The sequence below is a fragment of the Sinocyclocheilus anshuiensis genome, unplaced genomic scaffold (genome assembly GCF_001515605.1).
Source record: "Sinocyclocheilus anshuiensis isolate Anshui unplaced genomic scaffold, SAMN03320099.WGS_v1.1 scaffold308, whole genome shotgun sequence".
Lineage (NCBI taxonomy): Eukaryota > Metazoa > Chordata > Actinopteri > Cypriniformes > Cyprinidae > Sinocyclocheilus > Sinocyclocheilus anshuiensis.
This window is the reverse complement of record NW_015558619.1, coordinates 587,292-605,351: the sequence shown is the minus strand read 5'-3', so window position 1 is coordinate 605,351 and position 18,060 is coordinate 587,292. Positions and strand designations below refer to the sequence as shown.

Genomic DNA, 18,060 nt, shown 5'->3' with positions numbered 1-18,060 from the left:
CAAAAATGGTTCTTCTATGGCATCGCTTGAAGAACCTTTTGAAGCACCTTTATTTTTAAGAGTGTAAGCCATGTAAAATCACACACCGCATGTCATGCATCCGGCCTGATTTAAAAGAACAGCCTGGTTTTAAATTGAATGAGTGAGTGGAATATGTGGAATGAGTGAGTTTACATGAGTGGAATATGATTGCTCGATTTTGTCAAGAGGGCAGATAATGCCATTGGGTGAAATCCATAATACTCAAATACAAATTACAGTCGTTCCAATTGTTTCAAAGGGTGTTCTAATTGATAACGGATACTTCCGCAGAGTGTTCGCCTGCCGGCTCTGGAACCCAAACACAGCTTTGGTCTCTGATCTCCCCCTCTGCCCACCACATGGTGCTTCATCTGTGAAATTAAACTCATTTCTCATTTGGGGGAGGTGGAGGGGTTAGGATGGGGAGCTGTTGCCAGACACCTCTCTCCACAGGCCACGAGGAAAATAATGGCCAACTCATGTCATGACTGAATCTCCGAGCAACGTCTGCTCGCTGAGGTTCACCTGACCCAACCGCAGCGCAACCGAATCATCGTTATTAGATAATTAATTCTGTCCGTATTATTTCCTTCCTCTCATTGCAGACTCTCAGTAGCAATCTCTGTCCCATCGGTGTCCAGCTGTCCATGTGTCTGGTGTCATACTGCATTCTAGACGAACATTACCAGAGAAAAGATTGGAATAATTACAGATTTGTGATATTCTCTCATGCTCACCAAGGCTCCATTTATTTGTTCAAAAATACAGTAAAACCTATAATATTATTACACTTTAATAGAACTGTTGTGTATTTTAAAATATTTGGAAAAGTTTTTTTTTATTTCTGTGATGCAAAGCTAAATTTTCAGCATCATTACCGCAGTCTTCAGTGTCACATGATCCTTCAGAATCATTCAAATTTGCTGATTTGCTGCTCAAGACACATTTCTTATTATTATCAATGTTTAAAACAGTCATGCTACTTAATAATACTGAAATAATACTAAATACTAATACTTAATAATACGTTTTTTTTTTTTAGCTAGGACACTTTAAATTGATCAAAAGTGACAATAAAGACATTTCTATCATGACAACTCTCGGAAGATTTTAGCATGGTAATGGATTTGACAATGTTAATGTATTTGGTCTTGGCTAAATAGATCAGTATACGCTGCTGTTGCTGGGTTGCTGCTGCTGTTGGTTATTGCTGTTGTTGTAAATTATTTCTGCTGCTGTTGCAAGAAAGTACAGGAACTTGCTACTGCCAATGCATACGGTGATACGGTGCTGTGAGTATTTAAGACATACTGCTGCTGCACAAATAGCATACAAAATAACCCGTAGCAGATCTATACAGGTAGAGCCGGGGAAGGTGAAGGGTTTCAGAGAAACTCTGAAAGTGCGCTACAAAATGCTCAAGTGGATGCTAACCAGCCATTTATATGTAAAGCAACAAGCTCATTGGCTGCATATGCAACATGAACCAATCAGCTTGTGCCAAGTTGTTTAACGCTGTGAATATCATCAGTTACGTTAAAAACCCATCAGCCTGCACCATCTAGAGTTTCATGAAAGAACTAGGCATTTATAATGTTACAAAAACATTTCATTTTCTAATAAATGCTGTTCTTTTGAACTTTCTGATCATCAGTCAATCCTAAAAAAATAAAATGCATCACTATTTCCACATAAATATGAAGCATCAAAAACTGTTTGCGTCACTAATAATAATAAGAACTCTCTGAATATCATTAGTTACGTTAACACCCCGTCAGAATGCGCCATCTAGAGTTTCATGACTGAACTATATATTTAATAACTGAACACCAGTAATAACTGATAACAGTTGAGAAGCAAATCAGCATATTACAGTAATGATTGGAGTAATGATGCTGAAAATGCAGTTTTGCATCACAGGAATAAATTACATTTTAAAATACATTCAAAAAGAATACAGTTCATTTAAATTGCAATATTTCACAATATTACTATTTTTGCTGTATTTTTGATCAAATAAATGCAGCCTTGGTGAGCATAAGAGACTTCTTTTAAATACATTAAAAAATTCAAACTTTTCATGTTTCTATTTTCAAGGTTGTCTCATAGTAATATTTTGGTGAATTAACTGTTATTTTGGATTTTTATCCATGAACGAGCGCTTGGCGCCACAGACCACACAATGCCATAATGCTCATTCTGAACGCAGCGGTGATGTTTGCTAATACAGCGTGTGCTCTTGAAGGTTTCGATGGTGTTGTGAGTATAAGCACAGATTTTGTTTGCCTTAATAATGATTAATGCTCAGGCGTGGGTAAAAGGTGCTGTTGCCAGATCAGAACTAATTCTCTGAACAAACAGGACAGTGTTTGTTAAGTAACCCATCATGCCAGATGCCAAACAGACACTTTATCAGTTATTTGTGGTGTTTGATAAGGCAAGCAGCGCAATTACTATTGTTCATGTTTAGGTTTAGTGAATTAAACAAACTTCTTAAACAATTTGGTGCATAACTTGTGGCTGATTGTCCTACAAATTTAAATTATTCCAAAAATCAAGTGGTAAATGAATGGATGGATGGATGGATGGATGGATGGATGAATGGATGAATGAATGAATGAATGAATGAATGAACGAACGTTAACTAGGGGCTCAAATTATGACCCGGTCAATCTCACAAAACCTATCCATGTTCAGATCATATTTCACTAAAAACAATCAAGCAGATAAACAAATAAAATATTCAATTTGAAAAATATCAAATTCAGTATATGACAAGTGAGCATTCCCATTCTCCTTACTAGTTTGTTTTAGTAATTTTATAATGTGCATTTTTATTAGTTTTTGCTTTTTAAAATATTGCTATGTGGCTTTCATTTATTTTATTTTTTCAGTTTTAGTAATTTTGCTTCTTCAACAACATTTTTCAGTTAGTTTTTTTTTCTGTTACTTCTAATTTTTTATTTATTTATTTTTTCCTGTTTTTTTTTTTGTTTGTTTTGTTTTGTTTTTTTATTGATTTAAGACATGCTTTTTTGGGGCATTAAATAATGGCGCAAATACCAGTAATTTGGCGAGCACAAATGTTAATAAATCACATTGCGTGATTCATTTTAATACTCTACTCCCATAAATGTTGCATCTGAAAGGGAAACTCCTACAAATGCATATTAAGTAAGGTCAGGTGCAAAAATAACTGTGTCCACGCCTTTTCAGGGCTAATTCTTCACTGCGCGTCTTTAGTAAAACCTGACAGTACTATTTTAATGCCAAAAGACTGTTTGCGCTGGCGCAAGCTGTTAGTAAATCTGGCCCCAAGTGTACAGAAAATGCCCTCCAGGACAGATTTATGACTGACTTTGATGCCATTCCTGGTCCTTCAGGCCACATACAGAACTCAACTAATCAGCCTCCAACATAGAGCAATCAGTAATGAGACATTTATGGTACAGCTGTGAAACATAATTGCCATATGGTCTGAAGAGTGTGTTTTGCTACTAGAAACATCAAAATTATATTTCTGCAGAGACACGTTTATATGTCCAGGTGTAAATAGAATGTGCAGAATCAGATCTGTCAAAACATATGAACATGCAGTTATACAACTGTATGTAAATATGATTAGTGACAACTGATTTTCCCTATTGGCTTAGATCACTTCTGGATCACTCATAATAGCAGATGAATCTGCTGTCATTGCATTAGCAGCTCAGATCAAATACATTTCCTCATGCATTTTCAGGTGTGCAAAAATTATAACTGTAATCAATTTTAATTTGTTCCTTTTAAGGAAATGAACATAGCAGTTATATATAAAACAGAAAATAAAACCAGATGTGTGTTTCTCAGTATCCACAGGCGTCTGCTCCCAGAGATGTCAGGAGAGAGAGTTAGGTTTTAGGTTAACAATACAGAGAGACAGGTTTTTATCTTTTTTTCCTGTCCCAATTATAGAACCGTGATATGATCGTGTTGTCTGTCTAATGAGTGCACTTCCTATGTTTCAGTCCAGTCTGCCATATGCTGTGTGGATCTCAGACATGGTGATTTTCGACAGCGTTCTTCTCATTTACACACACATATGGCTCTCATCTTTTTGAACAGAGCTCAGGTGTGCACGTAATGCTAAACATGCTGTGAAGATGATTATTTTCTCAATCAATGCCATCAAGAATTGTTACTCATCCTATATGTCAAAGTCCTGTCGGTCTGAGTGACTGCATCTTCCATTGAATAATAATTTCCAAATGTCCTGTCCCAATTATAGAACCGTGATATGATCGTGTTGTCTGTCTAATGAGTGCACTTCCTATGTTTCAGTCCAGTCTGCCATATGCTGTGTGGATCTCAGACATGGTGATTTTCGACAGCGTTCTTCTCATTTACACACACATATGGCTCTCATCTTTTTGAACAGAGCTCAGGTGTGCACGTAATGCTAAACATGCTGTGAAGATGATTATTTTCTCAATCAATGCCATCAAGAATTGTTACTCATCCTATATGTCAAAGTCCTGTCGTGAGTCCTGAGTGACTGCATCTTCCATTGAATAATAATTTCCAAATGATAGGTCACCCAAAAATGAAAAATGAAACATTTAAAATATTTACTCACTGTCATGTTGTTTCAAACCTTTATGCTGTTTTTCTTTAGAAAACAAAAGGAGAAATTCTGTTCAGCAAAATTCTATGCAGCTGTTTTCCATTCAAGGACAGTTTTATTATTAATTATAAAAACCTATGTTCTAAAACCATATGATATTGTAACTTTTATGATGGATATACATTAATATCATTATTGACATATTCCTTGGCAAAGCTTTGAAATCTCATTTGTGTTCACGTTCACAAATCAACAAAATGGTAAAAAATCCAAATAGATTTGGTTAGACTTTGAGATTTTTTAGGACAACAAACTTTTTAAAATAACTAACTAAAATAGTTACAGGACAGAAATGTTCATATGTGTTACATACATGTGATAGATGAGGCAGTTTCCCATTTTAATCACTACTTTATTCATGACATGGATTTTTTAAAAATCACTTTAATGTGTTATTTGATCTCGAGGTTCACTTATAATGTTAATATGAATTTTTTTTTAAATAAAATGAGAAAATAATTATTTTTAACCCTCATTCTGCCCCTCTAACATGGGTGTTAGAAATGTTCATCTTACACCTTGATTTTAGCATTTTAATTAAAAAATATCTACAAAATATTTGTATCACTACTTTAATAAATAATAATAATTATTATTTAATTATAAAATAATAATAATTACATATTAGTGTGAAATAGTAATACATTTCTGTCATAATTTCTTCAAGTTAAATCAGACTTTTATTTTGATGGGTTGTCATGAAGGTCTTTCAGTTTCAGTGTGTACTTGACGGTAGTTTTTCTCAAATGAAACAGTGAACACCTGGTGAAGTGACTCTCAGGGCAGTGAAGTGGTGAAGCTGGTGAAGTGACTCTCAGAGCAGCTCTGGAGATTAAGTTCATGTCTCATATATTGAGACGCAGACGCTGAAAACACTGCGAGCGTCACGTGTGTTTGAGTTTGTGTAGTAGATGAAACTACGCCACTCATTCACACAGACACAGAACATGCAGAATTATTAGTCACATGCACTGACTGACTGTCATGCTTTTTCTGTGTGATAGACTGTTAGATTAATCCATATCAAGTAAAAATGTCCAGAGTTTACCATAGTTATGGACATAAATTTTATCGTAATCTCAATAGGATATTGATTATCGCCCAACCCTATGTCACACTAAGTTAAAATGATAGTAAAGACATTTACAGTGTTACTAATTTTCTAATGTATGTAAAATGTAAAAATGTAAAAGTTACTAATCACATTTCAGACATCATTAATTCATTCATGTTTACTAGCCAGTGTATTTCGTCCATTCTGCCCTCTGCCTTGAAAGGCCAAGAGTATCCCAGAGTCTCCTCTTTGCTGAGCCCGATGAGACTGCTGTTTCTCAAACTAGAGACTCTAATGTACTTTTGTCCTTTTGTTGTTGTGCATCTGAGCTGACCGCCTCTCTCTCTTTCATGGTTAGATCCAGTTTGCTTTCTTCTTCAAGACAGTAGTGCACTGAATAGGCTTCATCTCTCAAAAGAAGAACAGAACAATTATTTTCTCCAGAAAAGTGTGAGGATTAGGCTAATCATCCCATATAGAAAACATCACAAGTAAAATTAATCATGTTTATAAAGATAAACATGGGTTTATTATAGCCCACGTACAATTTACATTTCAGAGATCATTGCAAATAAATTATTAAATGCTAAAACTGAATAAATTTAAATGAACAAACCTGGCGTTGCATTTGCAACCATGTGAAAACAGGGGGTGCTGCAGCCCCCTCAGCACCCCTACTACCCGCGTCCCTGCCATAGACTGTATAAAAACATGGACGTAGTGTCCGTGATGTCACCCGTAGGTTTCTGAAGAGCGTTTTTGAAGCTCAAAGTGGGCGGAGCCGGCCATCGCCATCTTGGTTTGCTGAAACCACGCCCACCTAGCTCGACAGTGGTAACAGCAGTGGCAATCCACCTGTCACTCAAGTGGCCACGCCCTTAATTATGCAGAACTTTAAGGCTTAATATAATTTAAATGGATGAGTTATAAAAACAAAATCACCACCCTCACAGTTGTCATGAAGGGCAAAATTAGCTATATAGACCAAAACCACTTTTTGTACCAGGCTGTAAACATATTTGTTCTGCTGTAAAGTCGGGCATTTTAACATGTGGAGTCTATACTGACTCCCTTTTGTAGCCAGCCTCTAGCGGCCAGTCGATGAATTGCAGTTTTAGTCACTTCCGTGTTGGTTTCATGAGAGAGACCGGAAGGTTGCCGCTTGATTTAACCTCAGTTATCTCAAAGTAAAAAAAAAAGGTGTTGAGTGAAGTCTGATTTTGGTGGCTGTGCTTTAAAATTCAAGTGAAGAAGGACCTTGAAAGTCTGACAGTAATCAGTTAAGTTGAGTTGAGTTGAGTACTACTGTAAGGTTAACACTGCCTGCTTTAAATGTTTCAAAATGATTAACAGTTGAAAACATTTGTTAGAAATCTAGAAAAGCAATCAAAAATTAATCAAATGTAATCAGTTACATTACTTTAATAAAGTAATTGTAATAGTTGCATTACTTATTACATTTTAAAAAGGGTAACTCGTAATCTGTAACCTATTACATTTCCAAAGTAACCTTCCCAACACTGGTTAATATTTAGTAACTGTAATAGTGAGAATTGGTCCCCAAACTAAAGTGTGACTGATAATCCTTACATTTTAACCTAATAAATGATTATGTATGCAATATTTGCTATGCTGTGTCATCCAAAACAACAAAGCCTTATTTTTTCTGTGCTCTGTCATACATTTTTCAAACACTTCTACTTTTGCATAATTTACCCTAATCAGTCTCTGTGCTGTCATTAGTTTCCCATATCACAAGAGGGCAGTGTTTTTAAATATCATTACACATAATACACTGGCACTAGGGGGTAAATTGATGGAGCACAATTTCGACTGAATTATTACCAGTCATCCCTCTTTTGATCTGGGTCTGTGCTATTCTTCATTAGAGTTTGGCAGATTAATTTTGGCCAAAAATTATTAATAGTAAGGATGTGATGTAGGAACGGTAATGCAAGTTGTCACATGACACACATCAACAAGGCCTACGCCGGTGCTGGAGATGTGGCTTTTCTTCTCATATCTGGCTACTAATTGAAATGCTGATGAAAGCTTTTACAGCATTTGCTTGGTTAGGGTCACCATGTCATCAGTAACACACTGGGACAAAATCCAGATTTATCCGAAGGAGGATGGGAAAAACGCAGTGTCTCACGACGATAGCAGATGGCATGATGGTACAAAACAAATGGTCCAGCCGGACTTCTCCATGACAGAATCAATGTCCACCTGTTCCCCAAAGCACAAATCATCAGCTACTCTTTCCCGACTGAAAATACAGCAGAGTGAGAAAAAGTATAAATATCTACATATAAATGTTTACAGGTCTCTTTAGCAGAGGCGAGGCAAGCGTGTCTGTGCATGTGTTATGTTATATATGGTTAAAATATGGTTACTGTAGTGATAACCATGGTAATTTAGTGGTAAGTGCGGTTTTACTACAAATACTATAGTAGAACTATGGTCACTGTTGTAAAACCGTGATTTATTTTCATAAATGACTGCCAGTGACAAGCTGTTGCACCCATAAAGTGCAAGCTTTATGAAGTGTATGACTTATATTAACAACGATTACAGAACAGAACAAAAGTCCATTTGAACTTTTAACGTTCAATTTTAAAACATTTAGGAAGGAAAGGACATGACGTGTGGCCAAGCATGGTGTCCCATACGTGGAATTTGTGCTCTGCATTTAACCCATCCAAGTGCACACACACAGCAGTGATTAGTGAATAAACACACACACACTCAGAGCAGTGGGCAGCCAATGCTGTGGCACCTGGGGAGCAGTTGAGGGTTCGGTGCCTTGTTCAAGGGTCTCACCTCAGTCATGGTATTGAGGGTGGAGAGAGCATTGGATATTAACTCCCCCCACCTACAATCCATGCTGGACCTGAGACTCGAACCCACGACCTTCGGGTTACAAGTCAGACTCTCTATCCGTTAGGCCACGACTGCCCCCATTTAACTGCACACTACTAAAAAACGTCTCGAGTTACGCATGTAACCATGGTTCCCCGAGAGGGAAATAAAATGTTTCAATTAAATAGGCCAAAAATAACATTTGATGCTTGTTCAATTTACTGAAGTAAATGAAGTTAATCCAACACAATGCTTTACAACCAATTTACTTATTTCATTTGAGTTGAGAGTACAATGATTTTACTTGTGTACTAGGAAGTAGATTTCCCCTTCCCATCAAGCTTTGCACAGGGCTGGATAAGGAGAGTAAATAAAATAAGGAGAGTAAATAAAATGTTGTTTTATGCATTTTTTAATAAGATGATAAAATTGAGAGACTTGTTATTGTTTAATGGTCTTTTATGTTTGTATTTAAAACAGTTTCTGGTATGTTAGTGTTTTTGGGGGCTACCATTGTGGTGAAGTGTAGAGCATGTGCTTGGGTTGAGGACCTGCTAACATGAGTTAAAGTTGCTTTCATAATAAAATAAACACTAATGCCTGCAATTTTAAGTAAATCCAATGTGTCATTTTTTTTTTTGAGTAGAGAAGGATTTCTGCCTAATAATTTATTTTCCAGTTAAATGTTTTAGTTTGAGTTCAACAAGCAAAAAAAATAAATAAATAAAAATAAATAAATAAATACAAATAAATAAAAATAAAATAAATAAAAGTCACTTCATAAATATATAATTTTCATTTAAACTGTATTTGATCAAATTGAATTGATCCAACTCAATTATATTTCATTGCATGGTTTTTTAGTGGGAGAGAACGTCTCGGGTTATGCATGTGGTTCCCCGAGAGGGAACTCCACGCCGCGCCCCCTAGGGGGCACATTGGGGAATGCCGCCAGCATGACCGGTGTCTGAAGCACGTGTGAAACAACGCCAATCCTATTGGTCCACATGGCCCATGACCTCATAGGCGGGGTGCCCGGAAGTATAAAAGGGCACCTGCTGAATACGTCACCAACTTAGTTGTCTGAAGGAGACGTAAACAGGCAGGCCGAAGGTATGGCAAGGGGGCGCAGCATCTCGTTCCCTCTCGAAGAACCATGGTTACATGCATAACCCGAGACGTCCCCTTCTAGGGAACTCCACTCTGCACCCCCTAGGGGGCACATTGGGGAACGAAATCCAACCATGCCATGCCGAGGCGCGTGCCTCTCCACCTGGTGGGAGACAGACATACGCCAAACCTTTCCTCAGAAAGGGGCAAGGCCACTGACACCACGGGCTGCTCAAATAACCTGGCAGAAATGGGGAGACCCGATTAGATCAAGGGGAACACCCCATCCAAGTTAAGAGCACAGCTATCCTCAGATAGCTATGCTATGTGAGCAATACTCTCCTGAATACACAAGACCACTGAAGAGGCTAAACTAGAAAGCCTCTAGAGGAACTCAAGAGATCGCCACTTAAATCTCAGGTGATGAGAGTAGCTGCTGAGCTAGAACACAGCTATCCTCAGATAGCTATGTTCTAATGGTCTTATGGAGGCTTGGAGACCAGAATAACAATCTAGATAGCCTTCCTGCAGAGCTGCCCAGACCACAGAGAGTGGGCTATCTACGTACAACCCTAGCAGGGGAGTTAGCACTGTCTAGGCAAGGGCTCAAGGAGACCGCTACTTAAAGACCCTAAAAAGGGAAGCAGTCACTGAGCTAGCACATAGATATCCTCAGATAGCTAGGCTATAGGAAAAGGGGACCCCTCCAGGAGAGGAATGTGGTCTGGAAGAGGCTGGAATATAATCACCCTCAGATGGCTATACTAAGGATGTCCCCAATCCGTGTCAGTCCCACAGTAGGCTAGCAAAGCACCATGTTATTGACCAGGAGCTCACAAGAGGGAGATCCAGACCATCAGTAAATGATTTGCTAAAGAGCGAATTAGTCCATCATTAGTCCAAGATCAAAGCCTGATGTAAGCTGTGGCCATAACACTAGAGGGCAGTTTATTCTAATAGCAGTTTACTCAGATAAGGCTGAAGATAGCCCAGACCACAGAAGTGGGATGTCTACTTAAAACCCTGAAGGGGAGACAGCACAGTTCATGCAAGGGGCTCACGGAGACCACTATTTAAAAACCCTAAAAAGGGGAGCAGTCTCCGAGCTGGAACACAGCTATCCTCGAATAGCAGATTCCTAGACAAAGACTTCAGCGCTTAATCGAGAGAACTTGTGCCAAGGGGAACCCAACCTAGTTAAGAAGCCAGGCTAGAACATAGCTGCCCTCAGACCACCATATTCCAGAGCAAAGTAAGCTTGAGCTGGGGCATAACTATCCACAGACAGCTACACTGAGCAGGGACTGTTCACATAATCCCTGAAGAGGGGGAGCAGTGTACTCAGCCCAAACCCACTAAGCGGGATTCAGAGGGACTGCCCACTTAAAACTACCCAGAAGCCTGGGGAGACAGCCCACTCCTAAACCCATCTGGCTTAATTTAGGAAGAGAAATTCCCCATAACCACTCTAGGTGCTGAAACACCCTGGGAGAGAAAGCCCGCATGCCTCTCTCCACAGAGTATTTAAATATATTCACACCCAGCGACTAGGTACTGAAAACCCTGGGAGAGAAAACTTGCAACCCTCTCTCCACAGAGCATTTAAATATATTCACGCCCAGCGAGGCTCTCCATACACAAAAACATGCACATTAGAGAGGCACGGCCGAGCTGAATATAGCTCCACCCACGATCTCGCAGGATCAGGGCTGAAACGACTCCGTGCTCACACTTCATCATCATAACTACCCAACAATATCTGTGGCATCTGACAACCCGTATAGAGAGGGTGTGCTGATGCCGCAGATCAAAGCGATAACCGCGAGGTGAGATAAACTGTGCCGCGGCAACGGTGGAAACCGGGCCACGAGAAACAAACACTTTGTTCCGCATCCCGCGGGAATAGGAACAAACACGAGCGGAACCTAGACATCGTGACTCATCACGATGAGCACATAACTCTGAACGCGCGTGCTCGTCGCTGAGACAAACGCGAAAGCAGAATATGCCCTCGAGTGTTTAGAATCCAGACACGGAGCCACACATTCCCTAAGGCGGTGCTCGACTCGAGCGCTATCCGTGGGATCCGATAACCCAAAAAGAGCGTCTTAAACCCGTGAATCCCGAGATCTGAGTCTTCGCCGTGCCTCGGCAACAGCGGGACCCGAACCGCGAGACACAAATGCTTGTCACTCATCTCTCAAGAAGTGGGACCAAACGCGAATGGAGCTTCTCATTGGATAACACTCACAATGAGCACGTTCAGCGCCCTCGAGCACTGAACACACAAGCTCCTGACCAAGATACATGATGCATAGATTGTGTGTGTCCTCAAGTGACAGAAACCCCGGGCACGGAGGCACACACTTTCCACAGCGCTCACCTGCCTTGGTCTCTCACACGCACTTCAAACAGATGGCTCCTGAAGACAACAAAAGTTGGTGACGTATTCAATAGGTGCCCTTTTATACTTCCAGGCACCCCGCCTATGACGTCATGGGCCATGTGGACCAATAGGATTGGCGTTGTTTCACACGTGCTTCAGACACCGGTCATGCTGGCGACATTCCCCAATGTGCCCCCTAGGGGACGCAGCGTGGAGTTCCCTAGAAGGGGAACTCAGCCTAATGGATTCATATTATGATCTATATTATGCACACACAAATATAGGGTAGTTTAAATTTTAATAATAACAATTTAGAAAAAAAAATTAAATACTTTTAATTATGTTGAAATGCTACCTTCAAATTATAAACTTCAAAAAAAAAAAAAAAAAAAAAGACCTTAGGGGGAAAAAACCTTAGAAGACATATAAGGTTACAATTTCAGTTTGGAAATGGCTTCCAATCTGAAGCAAAATGAGAGATTTACTTTCATCATTTAGATATTGTGAAGAATGTTGGTCCCGACTTCCATAATATGAAAAAAAAGACTATGGAAGTCAATGGTAAGGCTGGTTTGGTTACCAGCATCCTTCAAAATATCTTCTTTTGTGTTCAAGTGGTCATGACATGAGAAATCAAATTTGCCTTGGTTTTTTTTTTGGCAAAAAAGAGGTCTTTGTACCTTAAAACATCCTGCAAGTTTCATAGATTAAAACATCCTCCTCATTATAAACAAAGCCTTTATTTAATCAAGCTCCAAAAACGGCTTGTTTTGGATCCGAGGAGCAAGGTGACGTCACCTAGGCGCAGTCATTTGCATAAACACTGCCTCCAGAGCAGTCATCTTCTCACCACAGGCTGAACGCCAGTGGGCGGGCACTGGCGTTCAGTCGCTTAACGGCTGACTTGATCACGCTGAATGAGAGTGTCGCGTCGCCTCAAAAGCAAATAGAAATTACAATCACTGCTGCTATCTTGTCTACACTGGATACAGTATACAGATGCGCATTCACTTTCTGACACAGTCCACATGCTTGAGTCTGTCAATAGGACAAATGGAGTGAAAGAACGTTCACTTTGACGTTTGGTTTAACAGCTCATTCCCGTCTTTGTACAGATATCAGAAGGATCCCAGCGTAAGTGGATAGTTTATTTTTAATGGCATCCCAGATCATGTCAGAGGATTGATTGGAGTATTTTGTTTTGTAATCGAGGCACAGTGTCATGGAGAGTTCACAAAGAAACATTTGTTGAAAGATGAAGCGGTACTAGATCTGACTGCAGCTGCATCACATTGTAGGTAAACGATTTCGTAATGATTTGTCTGAATTTGACATAATTTTCATTTTCATTTCACTGTTCCTTTAACATGCTGTCTATGTAGGCAGCATGAACTGTGCAAGGCTGAAATCAGTGAAGGTCTCCATGAGCTCCATCTGCTGGTGAGATTCAGTGAGAACAGCTGTGTTTGTGTTCATTTGGGAGCTGAATCTGCTGTAAAATCATAGAGTGACAGTTAATGGTGTACAGATTGTGGTGTGCGGATGTGGTGTTGAACACCAGCTGTTATGAAGCTGATGGTGAAGATGATTATAATGAGGATAGTGGTCAAGATCATCTCTGAAGTGCATGTGTACTATCTCACTATTACATAAAAAACAGCTGAAACTGATTTCACTGTTTCCACTGCGACTCCAATGATATGACCTCCTGAAACCAGGTTGACTTTAATTTGTTTGTTTGTTTATGTTACTTTTTTAAAATGCTGTTGTTCATGCTGACACTGATCCAGAGAGAACGGCTGTCATTTATAAGTATGAAGAAGCATCACAAACAGCCTTTTCAACCACATTTGTATTTTTTGTTAAAAACATTAAAATGATTAAAGAAGTCGTTTGAAAGTATTAGAGAACTTCATCAATCAATAACTCTAATGAAAATGAGTTATTCTGAAAATTGTAAGTAAATAGCTTTCTTTCATTTTGTCAGTCACTAATTTATTTCGAGACAACAAATGGACAGGCTAGTTACACTGTAAAAAATGATTTTTTTAAAGTAGTAAACAGAACAAAGATTATTAAAGTTTGTTTTACAAGAACATATAATTTTAGTTTTTCTACTTCAAAATTTCACATTTAATTCAATGTGTTATTTGCCATTTCTTTGTACTTGTTTGTTAAATTTACTAGCAATTTCTAAGTGAAAATTGTTTAAATGGCTGATACTATTTTGTCTAAATTAAAAACAATTTAAAATGCATGATTTGCTAAAGTTTACAATAAACAATGTTAACTGAGTAACAATTGTCATATTTAGCAAATAGTGCAGTTATAATTATTTAAATGTATTATATTATATTATTTTTATATTATTATAAAAATATAAAAATTATATTATAAGCATTAGATGAGCGTGTACAATTAAATATTCAGTATTGGCAGATATATTTCCAAAATCAACCAATATCGGTAAATAATAATAAAAAAACATTCTAAACAAAAATGCTAAAATCATTCAATAACTGACAGTAATCCAGAGTTTCCTGAAACTTTCTCATTCAGTGCTAACTATCATATTTAGCATCTTAACATCTTCTAACATCTTTAATTAACACTTTACTTACCAGAGACTCGGCAGTCTCTGTTGCAGGTATGATATTTTTGTATGCTGATGGTTTGTTTTGATATGCATCATCCACCTCTGCAGATCACGCGGAGTCCTCCAGACTAAAGAGTCGGCCGTTTTCTGTGGGTTAACCAGGGTTTAAATGAAAATATGCCAGAAGAGAAGTTTTGAAGAGAGCAGCTGCATGGAGGCTTTGAAAGGAGGCTTTTGTTGGTTTCAGGTTTAGATCTTCTCTGCCCCCAGGTGCTGTGTCTCGCACCCTATTACTCCTGGCCAGAGCGCTTCTCTGAGGCTCTTTTTTGTTTTTGTTTTGAAAGACAAAAAAATGTCTACTATCTGTTTCATTCTTTGTGTTTTTCTTTTACTGGGATCCATATGTGAGACATCCACTGAAAAAGAATTCTGATTATTTCATCAAGAAAAACATGCATGGAAAGAGTCACACGAGGTAAAACAACTTTTAGAGTGAGTGAGCTGCGCAAATGTTAGTGACTGACTTTCATGTAAACATTTCCGTTGCCCCAGTCCGCTGAAACAGAGTGCACAAATTCTTTCTGGATTCTGACGTCAAGCTATTTTCCACTTAAAGGTCATAACCAGCTGAAGAAAATTTACTTTCAAATTGTGAATGGCGGTTAAAATGGAGATACGGTATGCATGTGCATTTCCATGCAACTCCTCTTTCATTGCTTGCATTTTTCGATATATGCTGTTTATTCTTAACCACCATTTGGAGGAATGGAAAATTGTTTTTCAGGGCACAGAAGCCAGGTAATTAGCTGATATCAGGATTAAATGAGATTGGTTGACTGAACCCTAAAGACTCCAGCATCTTCGCCGTATGGTTCACCGTATGAAATCCAGGTCAAAGTTATCTTTTAGCTTCATTTCAAACCATTCAAAACAATCTGTACATTCCCGTCTCTGTGAGAAAGAGGAAATCTGAAACTTCCAGATCAGAGAAGTAGGTAGATGTAGGCCAGACTGTTAGATGGCTCTGATCCAGGCGGTGGAGTCATGTTCCTACAGGAATCACTGCATGCTTGATGATACATAACTGTGGTGATAACAAAACTGATTGCCAGATCAGACAAAGTAAGTAACTGATGAGAAGTGGAGCCAAACCAAACAAAGTAGTGATGGAACATAATACTGGACTGGTTCTGATAGTATACAGTAATAAAAAAAAAGTTCTGATCACTTTGACACAGTACTAGAATTAGGGTTAGCCACTGAATATTGAATACTGTTCAAACCACTCAATGCACAGCTAGTTTTGGTTAGTTTGATTATTGTTCTATATTATTTATATTAATGAAAAGGGACATTTTGAAGCGGCATGTGTGAAATGTGCTGTACAAATAAACTTGAGTTCCTTACCTTGCCTAATGAATACAAACTGTGTTCAAATCAAATGTGAGGAGAGATGAAGACTGTAAAACACAAGGCATTTCTGATGCCTACAAACACACGGCACATCCAGAAATATTTACTAATAAATGTTTATATTGCCAGAAACAATACAAATACAAATTGACGGCCTCACATACCCCTCGCTCTTTCAGCAAGTTTTTCCAGTTTCGTTTATAAACTTTTATTTCTTTTGTAAACAAAGCTTTGTGCTTAACACAAGACTGAACTGAAATTCAACACTAATTGAATGTATTTCCAAACTGTAGATCTGTTTAGACACAAACCATATTTCTGATTGGACACAATTTTGAACTGACTTCTGATCAGGTTACGAGGCTCACATTGTGCCAAAATTAAAGGCATAGTCCACCCAAAAATGGAAATTACCCCATGATTTACTCAAGCCATCCTAGGTTTATATGACTTTATTATTTCTGACAAATACAATCAGAGTTATATTAAAAAATGTCCTGGCTCTTCCAAGCTTTATAATGGCAGGGAATGGCTGTTGATATTTAATAGTTCAATAAAGTGCGTCCATCCACCATAAAAAGTGCTCCACACAGCTCTGGGGGGTTAATAAAGGCCTCCTGAAGCGAAATGATGCATGTTTGTAAGAAAAAATATCCATATCCAGTCACAGAGTAGAAGTACAAAATGAGGATTTGTAAAGAAAAATGTCAGAGGATTTCGATATAAGTCAAGAGGAAAATGGTTTTCCTTTGCTGTAAACAAAACTTGGTTCTTGCAAGACTAGCATATTCTCACTGGACCTTAAGCTACGCTTAAATCCTACATCATCTGCTGGAACGCCACTCTTTCGTGTATGCACATACAATAGTAAGCGTAAGTTAGAGATTACACTTTATACATTTTTCACTCGCTTCAGGAGGCCTTTATTAACGCCCTGGAGCCACATGGAGCACTTTTTATGATAGTCGGATGCACTTTATTGGACTACTGAATATCAACACCCATTCACTGCCATTATAAAGCTCAGAAGAGCCAGGACATTTTTTCGTCTGAAAGAAGAAAGTCATATACACCTTGAGGGTGAGTAAAAAGTATTTTTTTATTTTTGGATGATCTATCTCTTTAAGTTCTGATTGGACATTTTGGCACAGTAATGAATAAAGTTCAGATTGGACATAAGTTCTACAGTAAAGGTTTAGATGAAGTCATTTTCATGCTCAATGGAAGAAATAAGTGTGCGATGAAAATCAAGTATGAAGATAATAACATACATGTCAGAACAGCACCCACTGTGAGAGTATGCTGTTATCGCTTCATGCTCTCTGTCTGTGTGTGTGTGTGTGTGTGTGTGTGTGTGTTCACGTCTCACTCTGATGGTGTTGGCTGGCAAACAGGAGCCACCCATGGCAGACTATTCACAACACACATGTATATGAAACGCTGCAGCGTGTGATCGCACACCACCCTCCAGGCTCAGTGCGCTGTACCTCCCCCTCTCTCTTTCTTTTCTCTTCTCTTGCTTCTTCCCGCCTATCCAACATTTACCCACTAATATGGAAACTTAGTGAGACCTTGAACCTCTAAACTACGTCCCTAGGGAGTCCAATAATAAGTTTACAGGCTGGTGCGGCGCTGTTTCCTTTTCTTTTTACTGCTCACACGAGAGAGACATAATAGATTTGTGAGTTTTGTTACTGAATTATGAAAGCAAGCTTTAGGAAGTAGATGGAGTTTCGGATGATACTTATCTGATATGTTGAAGAGGAAACATCAGCTGTGGAGGATGGTCTACACGTTCTTCTTCAGCAGACCCTAAGGATGAGGTCCTAGAAATGTAGCCGAGACGTCTTGGACTAAGGTGTCTGACTTTCACCTGTCTGTTCACTTGGTTGAATTTTAGAATAGACTGAAACGCTGAGGATGTTTCTTTTTGCAAAGCGCTGGTAAAAGACTTC

At 38.6% G+C, this 18,060-nt stretch overlaps 1 long non-coding RNA gene across 1 annotated transcript in view; it reads left to right on the top strand.

Annotated features, from left to right (window-relative positions):
- Nucleotides 1–6,284, top strand: part of LOC107680522 (uncharacterized) — a 23,261-nt gene extending 16,977 nt beyond the window's left edge. Inside the window, exon 3 of the long non-coding RNA XR_001633160.1 lies at nt 6,275–6,284. This is a non-coding gene — a long non-coding RNA (uncharacterized LOC107680522). The remainder of the gene's footprint in view (nt 1–6,274) is intronic.
- The last annotated feature ends 11,776 nt before the right edge of the window (nt 6,285–18,060 follow it).